Below are 15482 nucleotides of genomic sequence, written 5' to 3' on the forward strand. Positions count from 1 at the left end.
GGGTTATAAAATAGCTCAACGAAAGGAGAGGCTGAAATAAGCGAGAGGAAATAAGATGACACAGAGTAGTTTCACAGAAAGCTTAGTTCTGGATTTTACCTGAGGATATTTATTTCTCCATGTTCTAAGGATCATTCCCAAATGTCCTTCCTCAGATTCCACAAAATCAGTGATTTCAATGTGCCCAATCCAAAGAACGGTTCAAATCTATGAGACAAATACACACATTGCAAAGCAGTTGCTCAGAAAGTTACTCTGCAGGTTTCATTGGAAGATGTTTCCTTGCTCACCACAAGCCTTTGTGTGCCAATAAATATACCTTCACAGTTTCTTCAAAGGCAGAATTTCGTAACTGGGCAACATAGAGTAAGCATAAATTTTGTGAAGTGAATGCAAATATCAGGGAGCAGATTGGAACGCTTCTTTCTCGATTTTATTGCAGTATATTTCACTATTTGCCATAGTCCACAATGTGCTCCGAAACATCGCTGTTTCATTTTCACAGGTACAGTGTTCACAGCCTGCCTTGGGAGAAAAGAGGTATAACTCCCTGAGAGCAATGCATACATCATAATGTAGTTTCTCAGAAAGCATCTTTCCAGTTTTTATCTGATGATATCTCCACTTTCACCGTAGGCCTGAATGTGCTCCCAAATATCACCTCGCGGATTTGTGCATGACAGAGTTTCCAAACTGCATAATATAAGAAATGTTTGAACTATGCGAGATGAGTAGATATACCTAACATGAACAGTTCCACGGAAATCATCTATTCAGGATTGTTTGAGGCTATTTCCTTTTTCACCATAGCCGTCCCTGTACTCTCAAATATCTCTTGGTAGCTTTTTCTCCAAACGGGATTCCGGAATCCTCTAGGAGAAGAAAGGTATATATCCGTGACTGGAATGCAGACGTCACAAAGCAGCTCCCAGAAAGCTTCTCTGCAGTTTCTATCTGAAGACGTTTCCTTTCTCACCATAACCCTCAAACTGTTTCTGAATATCCCTTCGCAGTCTATACAAAAACAGTGTTATGATACTGCTCAATGAAAAGAGAAGCTTAACTGTGTGAGCGTAATTCACGTGACAAAGAGCGGTTTCACAATAATCTTCCTTCTGGTTTCTCTCTGAGGTTATTTCTTTTTCAAGATATTCTAAAGAGCGTCTCCCCATGTCGTTTCTCAGATTCCACAGAAATAGTAATTTCAAACTGCTCAATCCAAAGAATCATTTTACTCTTTCTGATGAATACAAACATCACAAAAGCGTTGCGCAGAAAGCTTCTCTCCAATTTTCAATGGCAGACATTTCCTTGCTTGACACAGGCCTCCAGTTGCCACTTACTATCCCTTCGCAGAACCCTCAGAGGCTGACGTTCAAACTGGGAAATATACAGTAAGCATTAACCCTGTGAAAAGAATCGGCATGTCAGAGAGCAGTTTCTTTGAGTGCTTCTTTCTGTTTGTTATTGGACTACATTTCACTTTTTGCCATAGTCTTCAATGTGCTCCGAATATCACTCTTTTGGTTTTACAGAACAGTGTTCAAACTGTGACTTATGAGAAAAACATTAAAACTCCCTGAGTGGAATGCACACATCACCAAGCAGTTTCTCAGAGAACTTCTCTTCAGTTTTTATCTGACCATATTTCATATTTGACCATAAGCCTGAAGGTGATCCCAAATATCCCTTCCCAAATCGATTGACAGGGAAGTTTCCAAGCTGCCTAATGTAAAGAAAGCTTCAACTATGTGAGAAGAAAAAACATAGAAAAAAGTATATTCACAAAAAGCTTCTTTCTAGTTTTTATCTGAGGATATTTCCTTCTTCACCATAGTCCTGAGCATGCTCCTGAGACTCCCTTCGTGGATCCGTCCATGACAGCTTTCAAGTTGCGTAATGTAATGAAACTTTTATCTCTGTGAGATGATTACACATATCAGAGAGTAGTTTCCTAGAAAGCTTCTTTCAACATTTTGCCTGAGGCTATTTCCCTTTTCATCATCAGCATCAACATGCTCTCGAATATCACTTGGTACCTGTTTCTCCAAAAGTGTTTCCCTAACGCTGTATCAGAAGAGAGGTATAACACTGTGAGTGGAATGCACACGTCACAAAGCAGTTCCTTGGAAAGTTCTCCCAAGTTTCGGTCTGAACGTATTTTCTTTTTCACCGTAAGCCTCAAAGTGCTCCCAAATGTCCCATCAAACGCTAAACATAAACAGCGTTGTAAAACGACTCAGCATAAGGAGAGGCTTAACTAAGTGAGAGGAATTAAGACGACACAGAATAGCCTCACAGAAAGCTTCCTTCTGGATTTTACCTGAGGATATTTCTTTCTCCATGTTCTAAGGATCGTTGCCAAATCCCTTCCTCATATTCCACAAAAACAGTGATTTCAATCTGCTCAATCCAAAGAATGGTTTAAATCTATGAGACGAATACACACATTGAAAAGCAGTTGCTCAGAATGTTACTATGCAGGTTTCATCACAAGATGTTTCCTTGCTCACAACAAGCCTCCGGGTGTCACTAAATATCCTGTCACAGATTCTTCAAAGACAAAATTTCCCAACTGGGGGACATAGAGTAAGCATAAATCCTGTGAAGAGAATACACATATCAGAGAGCAGATTCTTGGAACGCTTCTTTCAAGATTTTATTTCAATATATTTCACTATTTGCCATAGTCCACAATTTGCTAAGAAATATCACTTTTTCGGTTACACAGAAAAAGTGTTTAAACACTGCATTGTGAGAAAAGAGGTACAACTCGCTGAGCGAAATGCATACATCACAAGCAGTTTCTCAGAAAGCTTCTATCGAGTTTTCATCTGCAGATATCTCCTCTTTCACCATAGGCTTCAATGTCCTCCCGAATGTCCCTTCGCATATTCGTGCGTGACGGAGTTTCCAAACTGCGTAATATAAGAAAGATTTGAAATATGCAACATGAATAGATATATCTAACTCGAAGCATTATCACAGAAATGTTCTTTCCAGTTTTATCTGAGGATATTTTCTTTTTCACCATAGCCGTCCCTGTACTCCCGAATGTCTCTTCATAGCTTTTTCTCCAAAATGGATTCCGATATCCTCTAGGAGAAGAAAGGTAAATTTCTGTGAGTGGAATGCACACGTCACAGAGCAGTTCCAAGGAAAGATTCTCTCCAGTTTCTGTCTGAACATATTTCCTTTTTCCCCATAAGCCTCAAAGTGCTTCCGAGTGTCCCATCACATGCTAAGCATACACAGGGGTATAAAACTACTCAACATAAGGAGAGGCGTAACTAAGCAAGAAGAATTAAGATGACACTGAGTAGTTTCACAGAAAGCTTCCTTCTGGATTTTACCTGAGGATGTTTCTTTCTCCATGTTATATTTGAACTATGCGACATGAATAGATATATTTAACAAGAAGCAGTTTCAGAGAAATCTTCTTTGCACTTTTTGTCTGAGGATATTTCCTCTTTCACCATAGCTGTCCCTATACTCCTGAATGTCTCTTGGTAGCTTTTTGCCCAAAAGGGAGTCCAGAATCATCTAGGAGAAAAAAGGTATATTTCTGTGAGTGGAGTGCACACGTAATAAAACAGGTCCACAGAAAGCTTCTCTCCAGTTTCTATCTGAAGACGTTTCCTTTCTCACCATAACCCTCAAATCTCTCCTGAATATCCATTTGCAGTCTAAACAAAGACAGTGTTATGATACTGCTCAATGAAAAGAGAAGCTTAACTGTGTGAGCGGAATTCACGTGACACAGAGCAGTTTTACAGAAAGCTTCCTTCTGGTTTCTCTCTGAGGTTATGTCTTTTTCAGGATATTCTAAACAGCATCTGCAAATGTCCTTTCTCAGATTTTCAGTGATTTCAAACTGCTCAATCCACAGAATTTTTTAACTCTTTGGGATGAACACAAACATCACAAAAGAGTTGCGCAGAAAGCTTCTCTGCAATTTTAGATGGGAGACATTTCTTTGCTCGACACAGGCCTCCGGTTGCCACTTACTATCCCTTCGCAGAAACCTCAGAGGCCGAATTTCAAACTGGGAAATGTACAGTAATCTTTAATTCTGTGATAGGAATGGGCATATCAGAGGTCAGTTTGTTCGTGTGGTTCTTTATGTTTTTCATTGGATGACATTTCACTTTTGCCATTGTCTTCAACGTGCTCCGAATATCCCTCCTCTGGTTTTACAGGAACAGTGTTCAAACTGTGCCTTAAGAGAAGAACATTAAAACTCCCTGAGTGGAATGCACACATAACCAAGCAGTTTCCCAGAAAGCTTCTCTCCATTTTTTATCTGACTATATTTCCTATTTGACCATGGGCACGAAAATGATCCCAAATATCCTTCCATGGATCCATCCATGAGGGAGTTGCCAAGTTGTGTAATGTAAGGAAAGCTTCATCCATGTGAGAGTAATAAACATAGAAAAAAGCAGATTCACAGAAAGCTTCTTTGCAGTTTTTATCTGAAGATATTTCCTTTTTCACCATAGTCTTTTTGTGCTCCTGAAAGTCCCTTCATGGATCCGTCGAGGACAGTTTTCAAGCTGTATAATGTAAGGAAACCTTATATCTGTGACATGATTACACATATCACAGATTAGTTTCCTAGAAAGCTTTTTTCCAGTTTTTGTCTGATGCTGTTTCCTTTTCATCATCGGCATCAACATGCTCCCGAATATTACTTGGTACCTGTTTCTCCAAAAGGGATTTCTCGACGCTGTATGAGAAGAGAGTTATACAACTGTGAGTGGAAAGCACACGTCACAAAGCAGTTTCTCGGAAAGCATCTTTCCAGTTTTGATCTGAACATATTTCCTTTTTCACCGTAAGTCTAAAAGTGCTCCAAATGTCCCATCACATGCTAAACAAACACAGGGTTAAAAAACTACTCAACGTAAGGGGAGGCTTAACTAAGTGAGAGGAATTAAGACGACATGAAGTAGCTTCACAGAAAGCTTACTTCTGGATTTTACCTGAGGATAGTTCTTTCTCCATGTTCTGAGCATTGTTCCCAAATGCCCTTACTCAGATTCCACAAAAACAGTGATTTCAATCTGCTCAATCCAAAGAACAGTTTAAATCTACGAGATGAATACACACATGGCAAAGCAGTTATTTAGAAAGTTACTCTGCAGGTTTCATAGGAAAATGTTTCCTTGCTCACCACAAGCCTCCGGGGGTCACTAAATATCCCTTCACAGATTCTTCAAAGACAGAATTTCGAAACTGGGCAATATAGAGTAAGCATACATTTGGTGAAGTGATTGCACATATCAGAGAGCATATTTTTGGAATGCTTCTTTCTCGATTTTATTGCAGTATATTTCACTATTTGGCATATTTCTCAGTGTGAACCGAAATATCACATTTTCAGTTACACAGGAACAGTGTTTAAACACTGCCTTGTGATAAAAGAGGTATAACTCGTTGAGCGGAATGCATACATCACAAGTAGTTTCTCAGAAAGCTTCTATCCAGTTTTTATCTGAAGATGTCTTCTCTTTCACCATAGGCCTGAATGTCCTCCCGAATGAACTTCACGAATTCGTGCATGACACAGTTTCCAAAATGTGTAATATAAGAAAGGTTTGAACTATTTGAGATGAATAGATATATCTAACATGAAGCAGTTTTATGGAAATCTACTTTCCAGTTTGTCTGAGGATATTTTGTTTTTCAACATAGCCGTCCCTATACTCCGGAATGTCTCTTGGTAGCTTTTTCTCCAAAAGGGATTCCGGAATCCTCTTGGAGAAGAAAGGTATATTTCTGTGAGTGGAATGCACACGTCAAAAAGCAGCTCCTCAGAAAGCTCCTCTCCAGTTTCTATCTGAAGAAGTTTCCTTTCCCACCGTAACCCTCAAATCGCTCCTGAATATCCCTTTGCAGTCTAAAAAAAAAAAAAAAAGTGTTATGATACTCCTCAATGAAAAGAGAAGCTTAACTGTGTGAGCGGAATTCACGTGACACAGAGCAGGTTCACGGAAAGCTTCCTTCTGGTTTCTCTGTGAGGTTATTTCTTTTTCAGAGTGTTCTAAAGAGTGTCTCCAAATGTCCTTTCTCAGAATCCACAGAAACAGGGATTTCAATCTGCTCAATCCAAAGAATGATTTAAGTCTTTGAGATGAATACAAATATCACAAAAGAGATATGCAGAAAGCTTCTCCAATTTTCGATGGGAGACATTTTTTGCTCAACACAGGCCTCCGGTTGCTACATACTGTGCCTCACAGAACTCTCAGAGGCCGACTTTGAAACTGGGAAATATAGAGTAAGCTTTAACCCTGTGGAATGAATGTGCATGACAGAGAGCAGTTTCTTCGAGTGCTTCTTTCTGTTTTTTATTGGACAACATTTGATTTTTTGCCTTCTTCTTCAATGTGCTATTTTGGTTTTACAGGAACTGTTCAAACTGTGCCTTGTGAGAAGAACATGAAAACTCCCTGAGTAGAATGCACACATCACCAAGCAGTTTCTCAGAAAGCTTCTCTCCAGTTTTTATCTGACTCTACTTCCTATTTGACCATAGGCCCGAATGTGATCCTAAATATCCCTTCGTGGATCCATCCATGTGGGAGTTTCCCAGCTGCATAATGTAAAGAAAGCTTTATCTATGTGAGAAGAATAAACATAGAGAAAAGCAAATTCACAGAAAGCTTCTTTCCAGTTTTTATCTGAAGATATTTCCTTTTTCAACATAGTCCTGAGTGTGCTCCTGAAAATCCCTTCGTGGATCCATCTATGACAGTTTTCAAGCTGCATAATGTAAGGAAACATTTATCTCTGTGAGATGATTACACATATCACAGAGTAGATTCCTAGAAAGCTTCTTTCCAGGTTTTGTCTGAGGCTATTTTCCTTTTCATCATCGGCATCAACATTCTCCCGAATATCACCTGGTACCTGTTTCTCCAAAAGGGTTTTCCCGACACTGTATGAGAAGAGAAGTATAACACTCTGAGTGGAATGCACAAGTCACAAAGCAGTTCCTCACAAAGCTTCTCTCCAGTTTCGGTCTGAACATATTTCTTATTTCACCATAAGCCTCAAAGTGCCCAGAATGTCTCATCACACGCTATAAATACACAAGGTTTTAAAACTACTCATTGTAGGTGTTCCGGGTTCTTCATCACCAACTTTTCCCGCATGACTGTAAATGCAGCCAGCACCCGGGAAGGTGCAGACCAATCGGGCATGCTCCAGGTGAGGTCAATTCGAAGAGACCAAGATTTACGTGGTCGCACCTACGGAACGTTCCCGACAGGCCCGTGCCCCATCTATTGCCCTCCCTCTCCTAGAAAAGCAGCTCCTGGTGAGTGTCTCGCGCCGACTTCCCAGTCCCCACTGTGTCGGGACTTTTTAAGGATCTCTGTCCGAGAGCTCCACAGGGCGAATCTCTTGGCCTCCTTTGCCGGAGGCCGACACACTTCTCCCTACCCACCTTCTTCCCTGAAGCTAGGTGACCAAAATTAAATTTGCAGTTTTGCTCCTACACTTGCCTACTCGCTGCTTCTTTTGTGCTCACTGTGGTGGTCTTAGAAAAACAAATCAGTTGGTGTCGAACCCGGGAGGAGACCCCTCCTCACAGCCCCCAGGGTCCCGGGAGCCTCCTCCTCCTCCTTCCATGCCACGGACTGACCAGGCCCTGAGATCTGCTTCCCTCACTCTCACGGCCTCTCTGGGGTAAGTGCCCATGTCTCCTCTTTACCTCCCTCGACCAAAAATCCTGCGCAGGCCCAAGGCCCATTTTTGAGCCACCAAGTGGCTGGGGAGACCCATTCAGGGTGGAGACGTCCGCCTGAAGTTGATCTCCACCTTGGCTCCAAGAGCCTCCAGTCTGTCTCTGCTGGATCCAAAGGACGCTTTGAAGCCAGGCAGAGATCCACTTCCATTTCCATTGTGTCCATTGTGTAAGTAAAGAGGAAACAAATGGGAAACCCCCAGTCCCAATTTCCAAAGAGCACCCCCTTAGGGTGCCTCCTTGCAAATTTAAAAACCTTACAGCTCGAAAAAGAACTTAGGAGGAAGTGGTTAATTTTCCTTTCCACTGTGGTGTGGCCCCGATACAAAATAAACAATCGGTCTCAGTGGCCACCAGAGGGCACCCTAGATGGCAAAGTTCTGACCGACCTCAACAATTTCTGCCAGTGGCTAGACAAGTAGCCCGAAATTACTTACATACAAGGCTTTCGGGCCTTACGCTCTCGTCCCGAAATCTGTAGCCGGTGCTCATTGGCCCAAGTTATGCTAGCCAAGGAGGCCGGCTCACAGGAACCTGAAAAACAGGAGTCTTCATTCCTTTCTGTTCAGCCAGAGGACCTAGGGTTTCCCACACTTCCGCCCTATACTTATACTCCTCCTTCTGTCCAGACTCCTCCTTCCTCTTCCTTATCTACTAGTAATCCACTTGATCCCGTGCCTCCTTCAGGGCCCCAACTGGCTGTCTTGATTCTCCTGTCTCTGCCCACCCCCGCTCTAAGTGCCCTCTGATGCCCTCAGTCCTGCCCCACAGCCTCCTACAGTGTTAGCACCTTTGCAAGAGGTAGCTGGGGCGGAACTGGTAGTCAGAGTACATGTCCCTTTTTCACTGGCCGATCTTTCCAAAATTGAGAAGCGTTTAGGTGATTTCTCAGCTAATCCTACCATATACGTAAAGGAATTTAGATACCTTTGTCAGCCCTATGACTTAAGTTGGCATGACCTCCATGTTATCCTAACCTACACGCTAAACCCTGAGGAGCAAGAGCACATCCTAGCAGCTGCCAGGCAGCACGCCAACCAACTACATTTAACTGATGCTGCCATCCCACTACGGGAGCAAGCAGTCCCCTCGGCAGACCCAGACTGGAACTATCAAGCAGGCCATCCCGGGCGCCGTAAGTGAAACATAACGGTCCAGTGTTTGTTGGCTGCTATGCAAGCAGCCTCAAACAAAACTGTAAATTTTATCAAGTTAAAAGAAATTGTTCAAAATCTAGAACAAAATCCAGCCGCATTCTTAAATTGGCTGACTAAGGTTCTAACCCAATATACCCGGTTAGATCCGGCCTCCCCCACAGGAGCCACCATTTTGGCGTCTTATTTCATTTCTCAATCAGCTCCTGACATTCGTAAAAAACTTCAAAAGGTAGAGAATGGTCCTCAGGCACCAATACAAGACCTAGTTAAATTAGCCTTTAAGGTCTATAATTCCAGAGAGGAGACTGCTGAAGCACAGCAACAGGCTTGCCTAAAACAGAAAGCACAGTTCCTAGCAGCAGCTTTACAGCCCAGTCGTAATGCCAGGCCAGGGAGCACACACCCCGCAGACTCCAAGGCTACAAAAGGAGCCTGCTATCAGTGTGGCAAGGCAGGACACTATGCCAACAGCTATCCGCGAGATCCCCGAGCCCCAGTGCAGCCTTGCTATAAGTGCAAGGCATCAGGACATTGGGCCAGTGAATGTCTTAACCCTCGTCCACCAGCAACCCCCTGACCTGCTTGCCAACAGGGAGGACACTGGAAGTCTGATTGCCCCACCCTGAGAACAGGTGCCGCATCTCCACGTGAACCCCTTTCCCAGGATCCTGGGTGCCCTTTCCAGCTCTGACATCTGGACGATGACAACTGAAGGTGCCGAGACTCGGGGACCCCCATCACCCTCGCCAAGGCGTGGGTAACTCCCCTGGTAGCAGGAAAGACAATTAATTTTTTAATAGATAGCGGGGCTACCTATTCTGCTTTGCCGTCCTTCTCTGGACCTAGCCTTCTGTCCAATATCTCTGTAGTAGGAGTAGACGGAAAGGCATCCACTCCACGAAAAACTCCACTCCTTAATTGCTGCCTGGCCAACAACTACTTTGCGCACTCGTTCCTCGTTATACCCCCATGCTGTAACCATTTACGACGCTGAGAAATCCTGAGCACCTCAAAGGCCTCCAAATACATTCCCACCAACCTCTCCACTCCCCTTCAACCCCCTCACGACCTGTTGCTCATGCTTTGTGCAGGCGCACACGCTCCTCGTATATCGCCCCATTCCCCATCTTCCCTATTTCTGTACACCCTCAAGTGTGGGACACTTCCACCCAGGTCATAGCTGCCCACCACCCACCAGTTCTTGTCAAGCTCAAAGATCCCACTCGTTCCCCAAACTGCCCCCAGTGCTCTCTCTTTCTGACACATCTACAAGGTTTAAAGCCAATTATCACGCGACTACTTAGCCAACATATTCTTGTCCGCACACATTCCCACTGTAACACTCCAATACATCCAGGTAAGAAGGCAGACGGAACATATAGGTTAGTACAGGATCTTCGGCTAGTCAATGAGGCTATCCATCCAATGCACTCTGTAGTTTCCAACCCTTACACCTTCTGTCCCATATCCCCACCAATTCTACTTATTTTACTGTGCTAGACCTTAAGGATGCTTTCTTTACCATATCCCTACACACAGACTGCCAGTTCCTTTTTGCTTTCACATGGGAGAACCCAGACACACATATATTCACTCAACTGACGTGGACAGTCCTCCCACAAGGGTTCCAGGACAGCCCCCATTTCTTTGGTCAGGCCTTAGCAAAAGAACTTGCCTCCTGCCCTCTCACTAATAGCAAAGTTCTGCAGTATATAGATGATCCCCTCCTCTGCAGCCCTACCAAACAAGACTCTCTTCTAGACACTGCAACTCTCCTCAACCATTTAGGCTCATTAGGTTATAGAGTATCTAAACACAGGGCCCAAATTTCTTGCCAAACCATCATATACTGAGGAATTGAAATCACCCCAACAACACGGTCACTAACTACTGACTGCATGGCCCTAATACGTAACCTTCCTCCCCCTCAAAATGCAAAAGGAATTCAATCCTTCCTAGGTCAAAAAGACTTCTTCAGACATTGGATCCCCAATTTTGGAATCTTAGCCAAACCTTTATACGCTGCAGTTAAAGAAACCCCACATGGGCCTCTGTCCAACCCCTAGTTAATCTCGACTCATTTCACCTGCTTAAAAGCTAGCCTTCTCTCACAACCCACTCTCTCACTGCCTGATTTCCAGAATCCCTTCCAACTCTTTACAAATGAAAGGCAGAAAGTGGCAGTTGTTCTTTTAGCCCAGCCTGTCCGCAGCACCCACCACCATGTGGCCTATGTATCCAAACAACTAGACCCAACTGTACAAGGCTGGCAACCCTGTCCTCGTGCGTTAACAGCGGCAGCCTGCCTGACCCAGGAAGCAAAAATCTCATTAGAGGCGCCTAACCCTCCAGCAAATACCTTCCCTGCCCATCCCTTTGGCAAACAACCTCCCATATCTCACTCTTCTCAGACAACTCCTAAGACAACAGGCTGAGTTAGCACACCCTCCTCCAACAGACACCTACAACCCACATCTCTCCCTTAGTCCCGGAGTCCAAGTATATATAAAAGATATCCAAGCCAAAGACTTACAGCGAGGTGGAAAGGCCCATACACTGTCCTCCTGTCTGCACATACAGCAACCAAACTCCTAGGACACACACATTGGATTCATATTTCCCAGCTAAAAAGGGCCCCCACTGAGAACAGTCAGTGGACATCAGTTCAACTTTCCCCCACTCACATCAAACTTAAAAAACTTCCTTGATAATCTCATGCTCCCCAATCCCTGGCACTTAGCTTGCATTCTCACCATCCTCTACATAAACCTATCAGACTTTCAGTACATAACCCAGACACATACCTACCTCCACACAATAGTCCAGAGCAGTGGTTCCACTGTCTCCTAACCTTCATTGAACATCTTCAGTGGCAAGGGACACTCTGTGACTACACTGAAAATGAAGTCTCATTTTATACTTATATTGCTGTCTCACTCATACACTCAGACCTTTGCGAGTCTGCCTACTATATGGCAACTTTTTTTATCACTGAAACTTGGTCACAAGACAGCCGAATGCACTCAGTAGTACATAATCCTGCCAGTTGTCTTCCTTAAGGCTGTCAAACTTTGCTCCGGACAATAGAGACCCCTTCTGATTGTTCACACTTATCTGCCAATGGCTAAACTTAACCTACAGTGAGAATATAACCAATCTCTCCCTTTGCTTCCTCTGTGAGGCTTTAGAAGCCACCCCCCCAGTGCCTGCCCCTGCCCATGGCCCTCAACACAACTCGTCAAACATCCCACAATTTACTCACACTCCAGGCGCCACTATACCAAAATCCAAATAGCCCAATCCTTCCTTTTTGTTATACGACCCCAAATTCATCCTGGGGTAATCATACTCAGGTGCCCAATGGAGGCCAAACAGCCCCCATTGGAGGCTATTTCTGGTGCAAGGGGTTCCTTTCTAAAACCTTTAACCAAACTGTCACAACTCAATCTCAATCTCTCTGTGTCCCAGCATCCTAAATGCCCAGCCTCACCCTGTATAGCAAGGCTGAACTTGTCGAACTGACACTGCAACTCCATCCTCTTGCCAATCGCTTACAAAAAAGGGGTGTTTTTTTCCCTCTAGTTATTGGAATCAGCTGAAAGCCTGGCCTCCCTGCAGCACCGAACTACCACAATAGCCCAAGTAGGTGCACAAAACAGGCGAGCCCTAGACATGCTTACAGCTGAAAAAGGAGACACTTGTCTCTTCCTTGGAGAAGAGTGCTGCTATTACAGGAACAGTTTTCTAACTGTGCCTTATGAGAAGAACATTAAAACTCCCTGGGTGGAATGCACACATCACCAAGTAGTTTCTCAGAAAGCTTCTCTCCAGTTTTTATCTGAGTATATTTCCTATTTGACCATAGACCCGAATGTGATCCCAAATATCCCTTTGTGGATCCATCCAAGAGGGAGTTTCCAAGCTGCGTAATGTAAAGAAAGCTTCATGTATCTGAGATGAATAAACATAGCAAAAAGCAGATTCACCGAAAGCTTCTTTCCATTTTTTATCTGAAGATACTTCCTTTTTCATTATAGTCCTGATTGGGCTCCCGAATGTCCCTTCGTGGGTCCGTCCATTAGAGTTTCGCAGCAACGTAAAGTAAAGAATGCTTTAACTATGTGAGATGATTACACATAACACAGAGTATTTTTCTAGAAAGCTTCTTTCCAGTTTTTGTCTGATGCTATTTCTCTTTTCGTCATCGGCATCAACATGTTTCCTAATGTCACCTGGTACTTGTTTTTCAAAAAGGGTTTCCGCAACGCGGTATGAGAAGAGAGGAATAACACTGCGAATGAAATGCACAACTCACAAAACCGTTCCTCGGAAAGTTTCTCTCCAGTTTGTGTCTGAACATATTTCCTTTGTCACCATAAGCCTCAATGTGCCCCAAATATCCCATCGCATGCTAAACATACACAGGGTTAGAAAACTGCTCAATGAATAGAGATGCTTAACTGAGCGAGAGCAATTAAGACGACACAGAGTAGTTTCACAGAAAGCTTCCTTCTGGATTTTACCTGAGGATATTTCTTTCTCCATGTTCTATGGATCGTTCCCAAATGTCCTTCCTCAGATTCCACAAAAAGAGTGATTTCAATCTGCTCAATCCAAATAATGGTTTAAATCTATGAGATGAGTACACACATCACAAAGTAGTTGCTCAGAAAGTTACTCTGCAGCTTTCATCAGAAGATATTTCCTTGCTCACCACAAGCCTCCAGGCGTCATTAAATATCCCTTCACAGATTCTTCATAGACAGAATTTGGAAACTGGGCAACATAGAGTAAGCATAAATTCTGTGAAGTGAATGCACATATTAGAGAGCCGACTCTTTGAACGCTTTTTTCTCGATTTTATTTCAGTATATTTCAGTATTTGCCATATTCCTCAGTGCTCTCAGAAATATCACCTTTTCAGTTAGACAGGAGCAGGGTTTAAACACGTCCTTGTCAGAAAAGAGGTATAACTCCCTGAGCGGAATGCATACATCACAAGTAGTTTCTCAGAAAGTTTTATCCAGTTTTTATCTGAAGATATCTCCTCTTTCACCATACGCCTGAATGTGCTCCTGAATGTCCCTTCACGAATTCATGCATGACGAGGATTCCAAACTGCGTAATATAAGAAAGGTTTGAACTGTGTGAGATGAATAGATATATCTAACACGAAGCAGTTTCACAGAAATCTTCTCTCCAGTTTTGTCTGAGGATATTACCTTTTTCACCATAGCCGTCCCTGTAATGCCGAGTGTCTCTTGGTAGCTTTTTCTCCAAATGGGATTCCGGATTCCTCTAGGAGAAGAAAGACATATTTCTGTGTGTGGAATGCTTACGTGACAAACCAGTTCCTTGGAGAGCTTCTCTCCATTTTCGATCTGAACATATTTCTGTTTGGACGTACGAAGGAAAGATGGCGCACTTCCGTGTTCTTCATCACCAACATTTCCTGCAACCGTGAAAATGCACCCGGCACCCAGGAAGGTGCAGACCAACCGGGCATGCACCAGGTGACGTCAATCCAAAGAGACCAAGATTTCCATGGTCGCACCTGAGGAACACCCCCGGACATGCCCGTACCCCACCTATTGCCCTCCCACTCCCAGAAAAGCTGCTCCCGGCAGAGTGCAATGCAGACTTCCCAGCCTCCCCACTCCTGTCGGGACTGCAGGAACTCTGTCCGAGAGCACCACGGGCGACTGTGTTGGCCTCCTTTGCAGGAGGCCGACAGACCTCTCCCTACCCACCTACTTCCCTGAAGCTAGGTGACCAAAATAAAATTGCAGTTTAGCTCGTACCCTTGCCTGCTCGCTAGTTCCTTTGTGCCCTCTCTGGTGGTTTTTAGAAAATCATATCAATTTACTTTTTCACCATAAGTCTCAAATTGCTTCCGAATGTCCCATCACACTCTAAACATAAACAGGGTTATAAAACTACTCAACAGCCGGGCGCAGTGGTTCAAGCCTGTAATCCCAGCACTTTGGGAGGCCGAGATGGGTGGATCACGAGGTCAGGAGTTCAAGACCATCCTGGCTAACACGGTGAAACCCCGTCTCTACTAAAAAATACAAAAAGCTAGCCGGGCGAGGTGGCAGGCGACTGTAGTCCCAGCTACTCGGGAGGCTGAGGCAGGAGAATGGCATAAACCCGGGAGGCGGACCTTGCAGTGAGCTGAGATCCGGCCACTGCACTCCAGCCTGGGCGACAGAGCGAGACTCTGTCTCAAAAAAAAAAAAAAAAAAAAAAAAAAACTACTCAATGTAAGGAGAGGCTTAACTAAGTGAGAGGAATTGAGATGAAACAGAGTAGTTTCACAGAAAGCTCTCTTCAGGATTTTACTTGAGGATATTTCTTTCTTCGTGTTCTAAGGATTGTTCCCAAATGTCCTTCCTCAGTTTCCACAAAAACAGTGATTTCAATGTGCTCAATCCAAAGAATGGTTTAAATTTATGAGACGAATACACACATGACAAAGCAGTTGCTCAGAAAGTTACTCTGAAGGTTTCATCAGAAGATGGTCCCTTGCTCATCACAAGCCTCCGGGCGTCACTAAATATCCCTTAACAGAT

This window comes from Piliocolobus tephrosceles, chromosome 18 (genome assembly GCF_002776525.5).
Source record: "Piliocolobus tephrosceles isolate RC106 chromosome 18, ASM277652v3, whole genome shotgun sequence".
Taxonomy (NCBI): domain Eukaryota; kingdom Metazoa; phylum Chordata; class Mammalia; order Primates; family Cercopithecidae; genus Piliocolobus; species Piliocolobus tephrosceles.